This window comes from Bos indicus, chromosome X (genome assembly GCF_029378745.1).
Source record: "Bos indicus isolate NIAB-ARS_2022 breed Sahiwal x Tharparkar chromosome X, NIAB-ARS_B.indTharparkar_mat_pri_1.0, whole genome shotgun sequence".
Taxonomy (NCBI): domain Eukaryota; kingdom Metazoa; phylum Chordata; class Mammalia; order Artiodactyla; family Bovidae; genus Bos; species Bos indicus.
The window spans coordinates 144740412-144752436 of NC_091789.1; the positions used below are offsets into that span (position 1 = coordinate 144740412).

The 12025-nt window shown below is 37.3% G+C and overlaps 1 protein-coding gene and 1 non-coding gene across 3 annotated transcripts in view; one reads left to right on the forward strand and one right to left on the reverse strand.

Moving 5' to 3' along the window:
• LOC109554959 (histone-lysine N-methyltransferase PRDM9-like) overlaps positions 1-12025 on the forward strand; it is a 226764-nt gene that overhangs the window by 87174 nt on the left and 127565 nt on the right. The window lies entirely within an intron of this gene.
• Positions 155-261, reverse strand: LOC139181841 (U6 spliceosomal RNA). Its single transcript, XR_011565569.1, has one exon. It is a non-coding gene; the product is annotated as a U6 spliceosomal RNA (small nuclear RNA).

Consider the following 12025-nt stretch of genomic DNA (forward strand, 5'->3'; position numbering starts at 1 on the left):
CCATTTTTTGATTGGGTCATTTATTTTTCTGGAATTGAGCTTCAGGAGTTGCTTGTATATTTTTGAGATTAGTTGTTTATCAGTTGCTTCATTTGCTATTATTTTCTCCCATTCTGAAGGCTATCTTTTCACCTTGCTTATAGTTTCTTTTGTTAAAAATATGGAATGTTTCACAAATTTGCATGTCATCCTTGCGTAGGGGCCATGCTAATCTTCTCTGTATCGTTCCAATTTTAGTATATGTGCTGCCGAATCGAGCACTGTATTAATTCTTAATAAAGTTATACCGTATCTTTTTCAACATGTAAAGAATAATACATCTGGATTTTTATAAATTCCATTCATAAGCATTCTTATATTTCTCCACGAGAGGGCAGCATAAGCACAGTATATATTCATACACAGATTACATCTGGATTTTATGAATTCCATTTATAAGCATTCTTCTATTTCTCCACGAGAGGGCAGCAAAAGTACAGTAAATATTAATTCATACCCATACATTTTGGCAACCTGATGTGAAGAACTGACTCATTGGAAAAGTCTCTGATGCTGGGAAAAATTGAAGGTGGGGGGAGAAGGGCACAACAGAGGATGAGATGGTTAGATGGCATCACGGACTCGATGGACATGAGTTTGAGTAGGTGCCAGGAGTTGCTGATGGACAGAGAAGCCTGGCATGCTATAGTCCATGGGGTCGCAAAGAGTCAGACACAACTGACTAACTGAACTGAACTGACTGGCATATGCATATAAAATCCTAAGACAGACTCAAAATGGACATACTATCCCAAGAGTTGTGTACAACATACGTTTTAATAATATAACTGGGAAAATAACCATAGATGAATAATTTTATATATAGTTAAAAGTATACAAGAATATGTACATCTACAACAAGAAAGCCATTTGAGGCAACATGCATGGACCGAGAAATGATGATACTAAGTGAAGTGAGGCACACAGAGAAAGACAAATACCAAATGATATCACTGAAATGTGGAATCTAAAATATGGTACAAATGAACATGGGTATGAAACAGAAATATACTCATGGACATAGAGAACAGACTTGTGGCTTCCAAGGCAGAGAGAATTGGGGGAGCAATGGAGTAGGAGATTGGGGTTAAGAGATACAAACTAAAGTACATGGAATGGATGGACAAGTTCCTGCTGTAGAGCACAGAGAACTATATTCAGTATCCTAATATAAATCATAATGGAAAAAATATATACGGACTTCTCTGGCAGTCCATTGGTTAAGACTCCACACTTTCACTGCAGGGGATGCAGGTTCAGTCCCTGGTGAGGAGACAAATCCCACATGCTGGACAGTGTAGCCAAAAAAAAAAAAAAAGATTAAATAAAATAATGTGTAAATACATACACACACACAATGTATATGTACACATACATGTGTATAATAGAAACACGTTGCTGTAAAGCGGAAATTAACAGAACATTGGAAAGCAGCTGTGCTTCACTTAAAAAGTATCATCACTGGGAAAAAAAGATTGGTATGTTTCATTGTATGTAAAGTTTATATCCAAAGAAAACTGCTATAAAAAACATGGCTCACTACTTAATGGCAGGCTTGCAGAAATACTTAAGGAGATGCATACTGATGTCTGCAATTTACCACAAAATGCACCAAGGAAAAAGATTGATTGATGATTGGATAGAGGGGTGGGAAAATGGATAGATAGATGACAAAGGAAGTATTGCAAAATGGTTACAAAAGCAGACCCCTATATATGCTGTCTACGAGAGACCCACCTCAAACTAAGGGGCACATACAGACTGAAAGTGAAGGGTTGGAAAAGGGTATTTCATGCAAATAGAGACAAGAAGAAAGCAGGAGTAATAATACTCATATGAGATAAAATAGACTTTGAAATAAAGGCTGTGAAAAGAGACAAAGAAGGACACTATATAATGATCAAAGGATCAATCCAAGAAGAAGATATAATATTTATAAATATATATGCACCCAACATAGGAGCACCTCAATACATAAGGCAAATGCTAACAAGTATGAAAGGGGAAATTAACAGTAACACAATAATAGTGGGAGACTTTAATACCTCACTGACACCTAGGGATAGATCAACCAAACAGAAAATTAGCCAGGAAACACACACTTTAAATGATACAATGGGGTAGTTAGACCTAATCGATACCTATAGGACATTTCAATTTCACCTTTTTCTCAAGAGCACAGAGAACATTCTCAGGATAGATCACATCCTGGGCGATAAATCTAGCCTTGGTAAATTCAAAAAAATCGAAATCTTTCAAGCATCTTTTCTGATCACAATGCAGTAAGATTAGTTTTCATTCCAATCTCAAAGAAAGGCAATGCTAAAGAATGCTCAAACTACCACACAATTGCACTCATCTCACACGCTAGTAAAGTAATGCTCAAAATTCTCCAAGCCAGGCTTCAGCAATACATGAACCGTGAATTTCCAGATGTTCATGCTTGTTTTAGAAAAGGCAGAGGAACCAGAGATCAAATTGCCAACATCCGCTGGATCATCAAAAAAAGCAAGAGAGTTCCAGAAAAACATCTATTTCTGCTTTATTGACTATGCCAAAGCCTTTGACTGTGTGGATCACAAACTGTGGAAAATTCTTCAAGAGATGGGAATACCAGACCACCTGACCTGCCTCTTGAGAAACCTATATGCAGGTTAGGAAGCAACAGTTAGAACTGGACATGGAACAACAGACTGGTTCCAAATAGGAAAAGGAGTACGTCAAGGCTGTATATTGTCAACCTGCTTACTTAATTTATATGCAGAGTACATCATGAGAAACACTGGGCTGGAAGAAGCACAAGCTGGAATCAAGATTTCCAGGAGAAATATCAGTAACCTCAGATATGCAGATGACACCAGCCTTATGGCAGAAAGTGAAGAGGAACTAGAAAGCCTCTTATGAAAGTGAAAGTGGAGAGTGAAAAAGTTGGCTTAAAGCTCAACATTCAGAAAACTAAGATCATGGCATCTGGTCCCATCTCTTCATGGGAAATAGATGGATAAACAGTGGAAACAGTGTCAGACTTTATTTTTTGGAGCTCCAAAATCACTGCAGATGGTGACTGCAGCCATGAAATTAAAAGACGCTTACTCCTTGGAAGGAAAGTTATGACCAACCTAGATAGCATATTAAAAAGCAGAGACATTACTTTGCCAACGAAGTTCCGTCTAGTCAAGGCTATGGTTTTTCCAGTGGTCATGTATGGATGTGAGAGTTGGATTATAAAGAAAGCTGAGTGCTGAAGAATTGATGGTTTTGAACTGTGGTGTTGGAGAAGACTCTTGAGAGTCCCTTGGACTGCAAGGATATCCAACCAGTACATCCTTTAGGAGATCAGTCCTGGGTGGTCATTGGAAGGACTGATGCTGAGGGTGAAACTCCAATACTTTGGCCACCTCATGAGAAGTGTTGACTCATTGGAAAAGACCCTGATGCTGGGAGGGATTGGGGGCAGGAGGAGAAGGGGACAACAGAGGATGATGTGGCTGGATGGCATCACTGACTCGATGCACATGAGTTTGGGTGAATTCTGGGTGTTGGCGATGGATAGGGAGGCCTGGCGTGCTGTGATTCATGGGGTTGCAAAGAGTCGGACACAACTGAGCAACTGAACTGAACTGAATAGGAAAAAAAGGTTAAAAATAGAAACATATGGAGTCTAAACAATATGCTTCTGAATAACCAAGAAATCACAAAAGAAATCAAAAGAAATAAAAATATGCATAGAAACGAATGAAAATGAAAACATGACAACCCAAAACCTATGGCATTCAGTAAAATCAGTGCTTAGGGGAAGGCTTATAGCAATACAAGCTTACATCAAGAAATAAGAGAAAAATCAAATACATGACATAACTTTATACTTAAAGCAACTAGAAAAAGAAGAAATTAAGAACCCCTGGTTAGTAGAAGGAAAGAAATCATAAAAATTAGTGCAGAAATAAATAAAAAAGAAACAAAGGGGACTATGGCAAAAATAAACAAAACTAAAAGCTGGTTCTTTCAGAAGATAAATAAAACAGACAAATCATTAGCCAGATTCATCAAGAAAAAAAGGGAGAAGAATCAAATCAACAAAGTTAGAAATGAAGAGGGAGAAATAACAACAGACAACTCAGAAATACAAAGGATCATAAGAGACTACTATCAGCAGCTATATGACAATAAAATGGACAACTTGGAGGAAATGGACAAACACTCAGAAAAGTATAACCTTCCAAAACTGAACCAGGAAGAAACAGAAAATCTTAACAGATCCATCAGAAGCACAGAAATCAAAATTGTAATAAAAAATGTCCCAACAAACAAAAGCCCAGGACCAGATGGCTTCACAGGTGAATTCCACCAAAAATTGAGAGAAGAGCTAACACCTATCCTACTCACACTCTTCCAGAAAATTTCAGAGGAGGGTAAACTTCCAAACTCATAATATGAGGCCTCCATCACCATAATCCCCAAATCAAAGATGCTATAGAAAAAGAAAACTATAGGCCAACATCACTGATGAACCTAGATGAAAGAACTTCAACAAAATTCTAGCAAACAGAATCCAACAACATATTAGAAAGATCGGACATCATGACCAAGTGGGCTTTATCCCAGGGATGCAAGGATTCTTCAATATTTGCAAATCAATGAATGTAATACACCACATTAACAAATGGAAAAATAAAACCCATATGATTATCTCCATAGATTCAGAGAAAGCCTTTGACAAAAGTCAACATCCATTTATGTTAAAAGCCCTCCAGAAAGAAGACATAGAAGGAACATACCTCAACATAATAAAAGCCATATATAATAAACCCACAGCAAACATTATCCTCAATGGCGAAAATTTGAAAGCATTTCCCCTAAAGTCAGGAACAAGACAAGGGTGCCCACTGTCTCCAATACTACTCAACATAATTTTGGAAGTTTAGCCATAGCAATCAGAGAAGAAAAATAAATTAAACAGAATCTAGATTGGAAAAGAAGAAGTAAAATTATCACTGTTTGCAGATGACATGATCCTCTACATAGAAAACCCAAAGACACCACCAGAAAATAACTAAAGCTAATATTTAGCATATTAAAAAGTAGAGACATTACTTTGCCAACAAAGGCCCGTCTAGTCAAGGCTATGATTTTTCCAGTAGTCATGTATGGATGTGAGAGTTGGACTGTGAAGAAAGCTGAGCACCGAAGAATTGATGCTTTTGAACTGTGGTGTTGGAGAAGACTCTTGAGAGTCCCATGGACTGCAAGGAGATCTAACCAGTCCATTCTAAAGGAGATCAGTCCTGGGTGTTCTTTGGAAGGAATGATGCTAAAGCTGAAACTCCAGTACTTTGGCCACCTCATGCGAAGAGTTGACTCATTGGAAAAGACTCTGATGCTGGGAGGGATTGGGGGAAGGAGGAAAAGGGGACGACAGAGGATGAGATGGCTGGATGGCATCACCGACTCGATGGACGTGAGTTTGAGTGAATTCCGGGAACTAGTGATGGACAGGGAGGCCTGGCGTGCTGCGATTCATGGGGTCACAAAGAGTTGGACACGACTGAGCCACTGAACTGAACCGAATCTATGAATATAGTAAATATGCAGGATATAAAATTAACACACAGAAATCTCTTGCATTTCTATACACTAACACAGAGAAAACAGAAAGAGAAATCAAGGAAACAATCTCTTTCACCATTGCAATGCAAAACATAAAATATTTAGTAATAAATCTACTTAAGGAAACAAAAGACCTATATATATAAAACTTTAAAACACTGATGAAAGAAATCAAAGATGACACAAATTTATGGAGAAGTGTACCATGTTTATGGACCCGAAGAATCAATGTAGTGAAAATGAGTGTACTACCCAAAGCAATTTATAGATTCAATGCAACCCCTATGAAGCTACCAACAGTATTTTTCAGAGAACTAGAGCAAATAATTTCACAATGTGTATGGAAATACAAAAAACCTCGACTAGCCAAAGCAATATGGAGAAAGAAGATGGAACTGGAGGAATCAACATGCTTGACTTCAGACTAAACTACAAAGCTACAGCCATCAAGACAATATGGTATTGGCACAAAGACAGAAATAAAGATCAATGGAACAAAATACAAAGCCCAGAGATAAATCCACCCACCAATGGACACCTTATCTTTGACAAAGGATGCAAGAATATACAGTGGAGAAAAGACAATCCCTTTAACGAGTGGTGCTGGGAAAACTGGCCAACCACTTATAAAAGAATGAAACTAGAACACTTTCTAACACCATACAAAAAATTAACTCAAAATTGATTACAGATCCAAATGTAGGACTAGAAGCTACAAAATTCCTAGAGGAAATCATAGGCAAAACACTCTTTGATATAAATCACAGCAGGATCCTCTATGACCTGCCTCCCAGAATAATGGAAATAAAAGCAAAAATAAACAAACAGGATGTAATTCAATGTAAAAGCTTTTGCACAACGAAGGAAACTATAAGCAGGGTGAAAAGACAGCCTTCAAAATGGGAGAAAATAATAGCAAACGAAGCAACTGACAAAGAATTAATCTAAAAAATATACAAGAAGCTCACTACCAGAAAAATAAACGACCCAATCAAAAAATGGGCCAAAGAACTAAACAGACATTTCCCCAAGACAATGTACAAATGGCTATCAAACACATGAAAAGATGCTCAACATCACTCATTATCAGAGAAATTAAAATCAAAACCACAATTATGTACCATCTCATGCCAGTCAGATTGGCTGCTATCAAAAATTCTACAATCAATAAATGGAGAGGCTGCAGAGAAAACGGAACCCTCTTACACTGTTGGTGGGAATGGAAACTAGTACAGCCACTATGGAGAACAGTGTGGAGATTCCTTAAAAAACTGGAAATGGAACTGGCATATGACCCAGAAATCCCACTGCTGGGCATACACACTGAGGAAACCAGAACTGAAAGAGGCATGTGTACCCCAATGTTCATGGCAGCATTGTTTACAATAGCTAGGACCTGGAAGCAGCTTAGATGTCCTTCAGGAGACGAATGGATGAGAAAGCCCTGGTACATATACACAATGGAATATTACTCAGCTATTAAAAAGAACAGATTTGAATCAGTACTAATCATGTGGATGAAACTGAAGCCTATTATATGGAGAGAAGTAAGTCAGAAAGAAAAACACCAATACAGTATATTAATGCATATATATGGAATTTAGAAAGATGGTAACGGTAACCCTGTATGTGAGACAGCAAAAGAGACACAGATGTATAGAACAGTCTTTTGGACTCTGTGGGAGAGGGAGAGGGTGGGATGATTTGGGAGAATTGCATTGAAACATGTATAATATCATATATGAAATGAATCGCCAGTCTAGGTTTGATGCAGGATACAGGATACTTGGGGCTGGTGCACAGGGATGACCCAGAGGGATGGTATGGGGAGGTAGGTGGGAAGGGGGTTCAGGATGGGGAACACGTGTACACCCATGGCAGATTCATGTTGATGTATGGCAAAACCAATACAATATTGTAAATTAATTAGCCTCCAATTAAAATAAATAAATTTAAATTTAAAAAAAAGAAAAAGAAAAAAGAGAGAAGAATCAAATCAACAAACTTAGAAATTAAAAAAAAGAGGTTACAACAGACAAAGCTGAAATACAAAGGATTATAAGAGACTATTATGAACAACTCTATGGCAATAAAATGGATAACATGGAAGAAATGAACAGATTCTTTAAAAAGCTCAATCTTCCATAACTGAACCAGGAAGAAAAAAAAAAAAAAAACTAGGCACAATCCAATTAGAAGTTCCAAATCGAGGCTGTGATAAAAAATTTCCCCAAAGACAAAAGACCAAGAGCAGATGGCTTCACAGGTAAATTCTAAACATTTACAGATGAGCAAATGCCTATCCTCTAAAACTCGTTCAAAGAATTGCAGAGGAAGGAACACTTCCACATTTATTCTACGAGGCTACCATCACCCTGATACCAAAACCAGACAAGGACAACATGAAAAAAGAAAACTACAGGTCAATATCACTGATGAACATAGATGCAAAAAATCCTCAACAAAATTTTAGCAAACAGAAGTCAACAACATATCAAAAAGCTCATACACCATGATCAAGTTGGGTTTATTCCAGAGATGCAAGTATTCTTCAATATATGCAAATCAATCAATGTGATAGACCATATTCACTAAATGAAAGACAAAATTTGTATGATAAACTAAATAGATGCAGAGAAAGCCATTAAATTTAAAAATTTAAAATTATTAAATTAAAAACAAATAAAAAATAAACTAAAAAAAGAGAAAAAGTTGAAATGACTCAAATGTCCATCAACTGGTGATTGAATAAATAAAACATGCAATGCAATAGTATTTGCTCATCAAATGAGTGGAGTTCTTATACATGCTATAACATACTATAGCTCCAAAAAGATTACATTAATCAAAAGAAGCCAGGAACAAAACGCTGCTTGTTGCATTATTCCATTCATGTGGATGCATTTGCCCAGATTAGATAATTCTCTGAAGACAGGAAATAGAGGAGTGGATGCCAGGGCCCAGATGAAGGGGGAAATGGAAAATGTCTACCAACTGGACAATGTTTCCCATTGGAGTGATGAAAATATTCTAGAATGAGGCAGTGATTATGGTTATGCAACCTATGAATAAATAACAAATCAATGAATTATACATTTTAACTGGTAAATTCATGGTACATGGACAACATGTCAATAAATAAAAAGTGTTTTTAAAAAAACTGCTGAACTTAACTTCTATGTCCTGGAATATTACCCTTGAAAAATAAAGGAGAAGTAGATATTATCATAGGAAAAAAAATTAGGGAATTTATTCTCAGCAGATATCTGGTCTGTAAGACATGTTACAAGAAGTTATTCACACAGGATAAGATAATATTGAAGAGAAACTATGAGTTAAGAAAGGGTGTCATGCTGAAGTTTGTCAGGAAACAACAAAATTCTGGAATTATCCTTCAATGAAAAAATGAATTAGAAGAAGCATAAATGAAGGAAAATTGAAATGAAGGGTTCTTTCTTATTATTAATTGGTAAAGGATAAATACTTGTTTGGGCTTCTCCATCTTTACTTTTTACTGATTATGAATCTTCATAATTAAAATGGGTTTCATGTAAATAAGACATATTTTGGCTCAGCAGTATAGGATCTTCCTGTAATGCAGAAGCCATAGCAGACGCGAGATCCATCTCAGGGTCGGGAAGATTCCCTACAGAAGAGCATGGCAACCCACTCCAGTATTCTTGCCTGGAGAATCGCTGTGGACACACGAGACTGGTGGGCTTACAGTCCATGGGGTGGAAAAGAGTTGGAAACGACTGAGCAACTAAACAACAACAGACACACCTTCCTAAGTAACTCTGAAGATACTAGAAAGAGATGAGAAAATTCTCAGCCTAAACAAAGCAAAACAAAATGCCTAGACAGTAGAACTGAATTATAAAATACCTAGACAGTAGAGCTGAAGTATAAAAGATTTTAGACAATAAAATCTCTCCCAACAGTAGTGTAAGCAGTGTGATCCACACAACAGAGAAGCAATTTTTAATACCCACTCAACAGAACTTTCTAGTCACATTCAGAAATTAAAGGAAACAAAAATGCTCAGAAAATAAACATGGTATAAAATGTACTGATCATTTTATGTCTAATTATGACTGTAAAAGTGTAAGGGAAATTTTAAGAAAAAACATCTGCAAAATATGCAGTTTTAGAAACACCAATGAATGTAATTTTATTTTCTTTTTTCCATAGTCTCAAAATAACTGAAAAGTAAGAATGAATTTCACTTTAAAACATATTTTTCCAAATTCAGCAGGAAATTTTATGTTCAAATATAAAAAGATTTTGTACTTTTCAAGCCAAGAAAGTTTGTCCATTGCAGTGAATACTTTCTTTCACTGATTTAGACATAAATAAAAGCACATCGTGTGTCTTTACCTTGACTGTCTGTGGTATCACTATGTATTTAGAGTCAACTGTTTGAACGTGGGGTGTATATTAGTACATTCCTTCAGGGACTGCAGGCTGTGCAGGAAGTGGTCCCAAGGCCTTGCAAACCATTAAGGATGCTCTGTGGAATGGAGAAATGGTAACATGGCAGCCTGTGTTGGCGACAAATGTTTAACAGAGTCTTCTCTTAATTAACCCCCTCATAGAAGACAGTGAATTTTTAAAGAGAAGTACTAAAACTGTGGCCGTATGAAATTACATATATATGTACACACCTATCTACACATATGTGTGTGCATATGTGTATATATATGTGTGTATATATATATAGACTAAAATTTTGTACCTTGTGAATAATAAATAAAATACTAAAACCTGACATATATGACAACAAACTTTTACAACTTAAACCAACAAAATTTGGTCTTGCAGGGGAAAAATATTTAATTACTGACACTATTTAAAAATTCTGAAGTATGGAGATGGTAATAAAAATAGAACCAGTTTTACTTGGTTTTATTCTTGTAATAAAACTCTTCATGGGCAATGCCCCCCAGTATTGCCTCCACTGGATGTGGGCCACTCCCTCTGCCCCGCCTGTGGAAGGCCACTGTTACATTCTAAATTCCTTAGCTAAAAAGGTCCTAATCATTATTGGCTTTGTGACCTCCAAAAACCACCATTATTTCCCTTGCTTTCCTCCCTCCTTCCTCCCCGCTCTTTCTTTCCTTTTCTTTCTTATTATACAATTGTTAAAGATTGCTTTCCATTTATAGTTATTGCAAAATACTGGCTATATTCCCCATGTTGCACAATACATCCTTGAGCTCATCTTACACCTAAAACTTTGTACCTCCAACTCCTCCAACTCTGTACTGCCCCTTCCCCTCCCCAGTCCTCGCTGGTAACCAGTAGATTGTTCTCTCTATCTGTGAGCCCCTATTTTTGTTATATTCTCTACTTTGTGGTATTTTAAGGTTCTATAAGTGATATAATACAGTATCTTTCTTTCTTATTTTATTAAGTATTATACCTTACATGTTGCAGCAAATGGCATTATTTCATTCCTTTTATGGCTGAGCAGCATTCCATAGGTCTTCCTTGGTGGCTCCAGGGCGAAGAATCCGCCTGTCAAGAAGGACATATGGGTTCAATCCCTAGGTAAGGAAGATCCCTTGGAAAAGGAAATGGCGACCCACTGGAGTGTTCTTGCATGGAAAATTCCATGGACAGAGGAGCCTGGAGGGGTAGGGTCCATAGGGTCGCAAAGAGTGGGACATGACTTAGTGACTGAACAATGAGTGTCCCATAGTATATATGTAGGGATTCCCTGATGGCTCAGACGGTAAAGTGTCTGCCCAAAATGTGGGAGACCCTGGTTCGATCCCTGGGTTGGGAAGACCCCCTGGAGAAGGAAATGGCAACCCACTCCAGTACTCTTGCCTAGAAAATTCCATGGGTGGAGGAGCCCAGTGGGGTACAGTCCATGGGGTCGCAAAGAGTCGGACACGAGTGAGTGACTTCCCTTAATGATTTCCCTTAGTGACTGAACAACAACGACTGTCCCATAGTATATATATACCACATCTTTATCCATTCATCTGTCTATCATCTGATGGACATTTAAGTTGCTTCTATGTCTTGGTGAATGGTGTGCTTCAAGGAACATTGGGGTACATGTGTCTTTTTAATTAACATTGTGCTTTTAAAAAAAATATATATCCAAGAATGACATAGCTAGGTCATGTGTTGTTACATTTTTCATTTTTTGAGAAATCTCCTGCCGGGGTCCAGCCCCGGCTGATCCAGGGAGTTTGAAGTGGGGACGGCATTGGCGAGGATCAGGATACAATAGCTTCAATTAGATATTAATTAGAGATATAAAGAGTAATAGAATGAGGATAGCTCAGTAGGAAAATTCAGTGGAGAAAAGAGGCTGAGTAGGTTGGTTTACACGGGAGACCAATAAAACTTCAAGACAAGAAGTTTG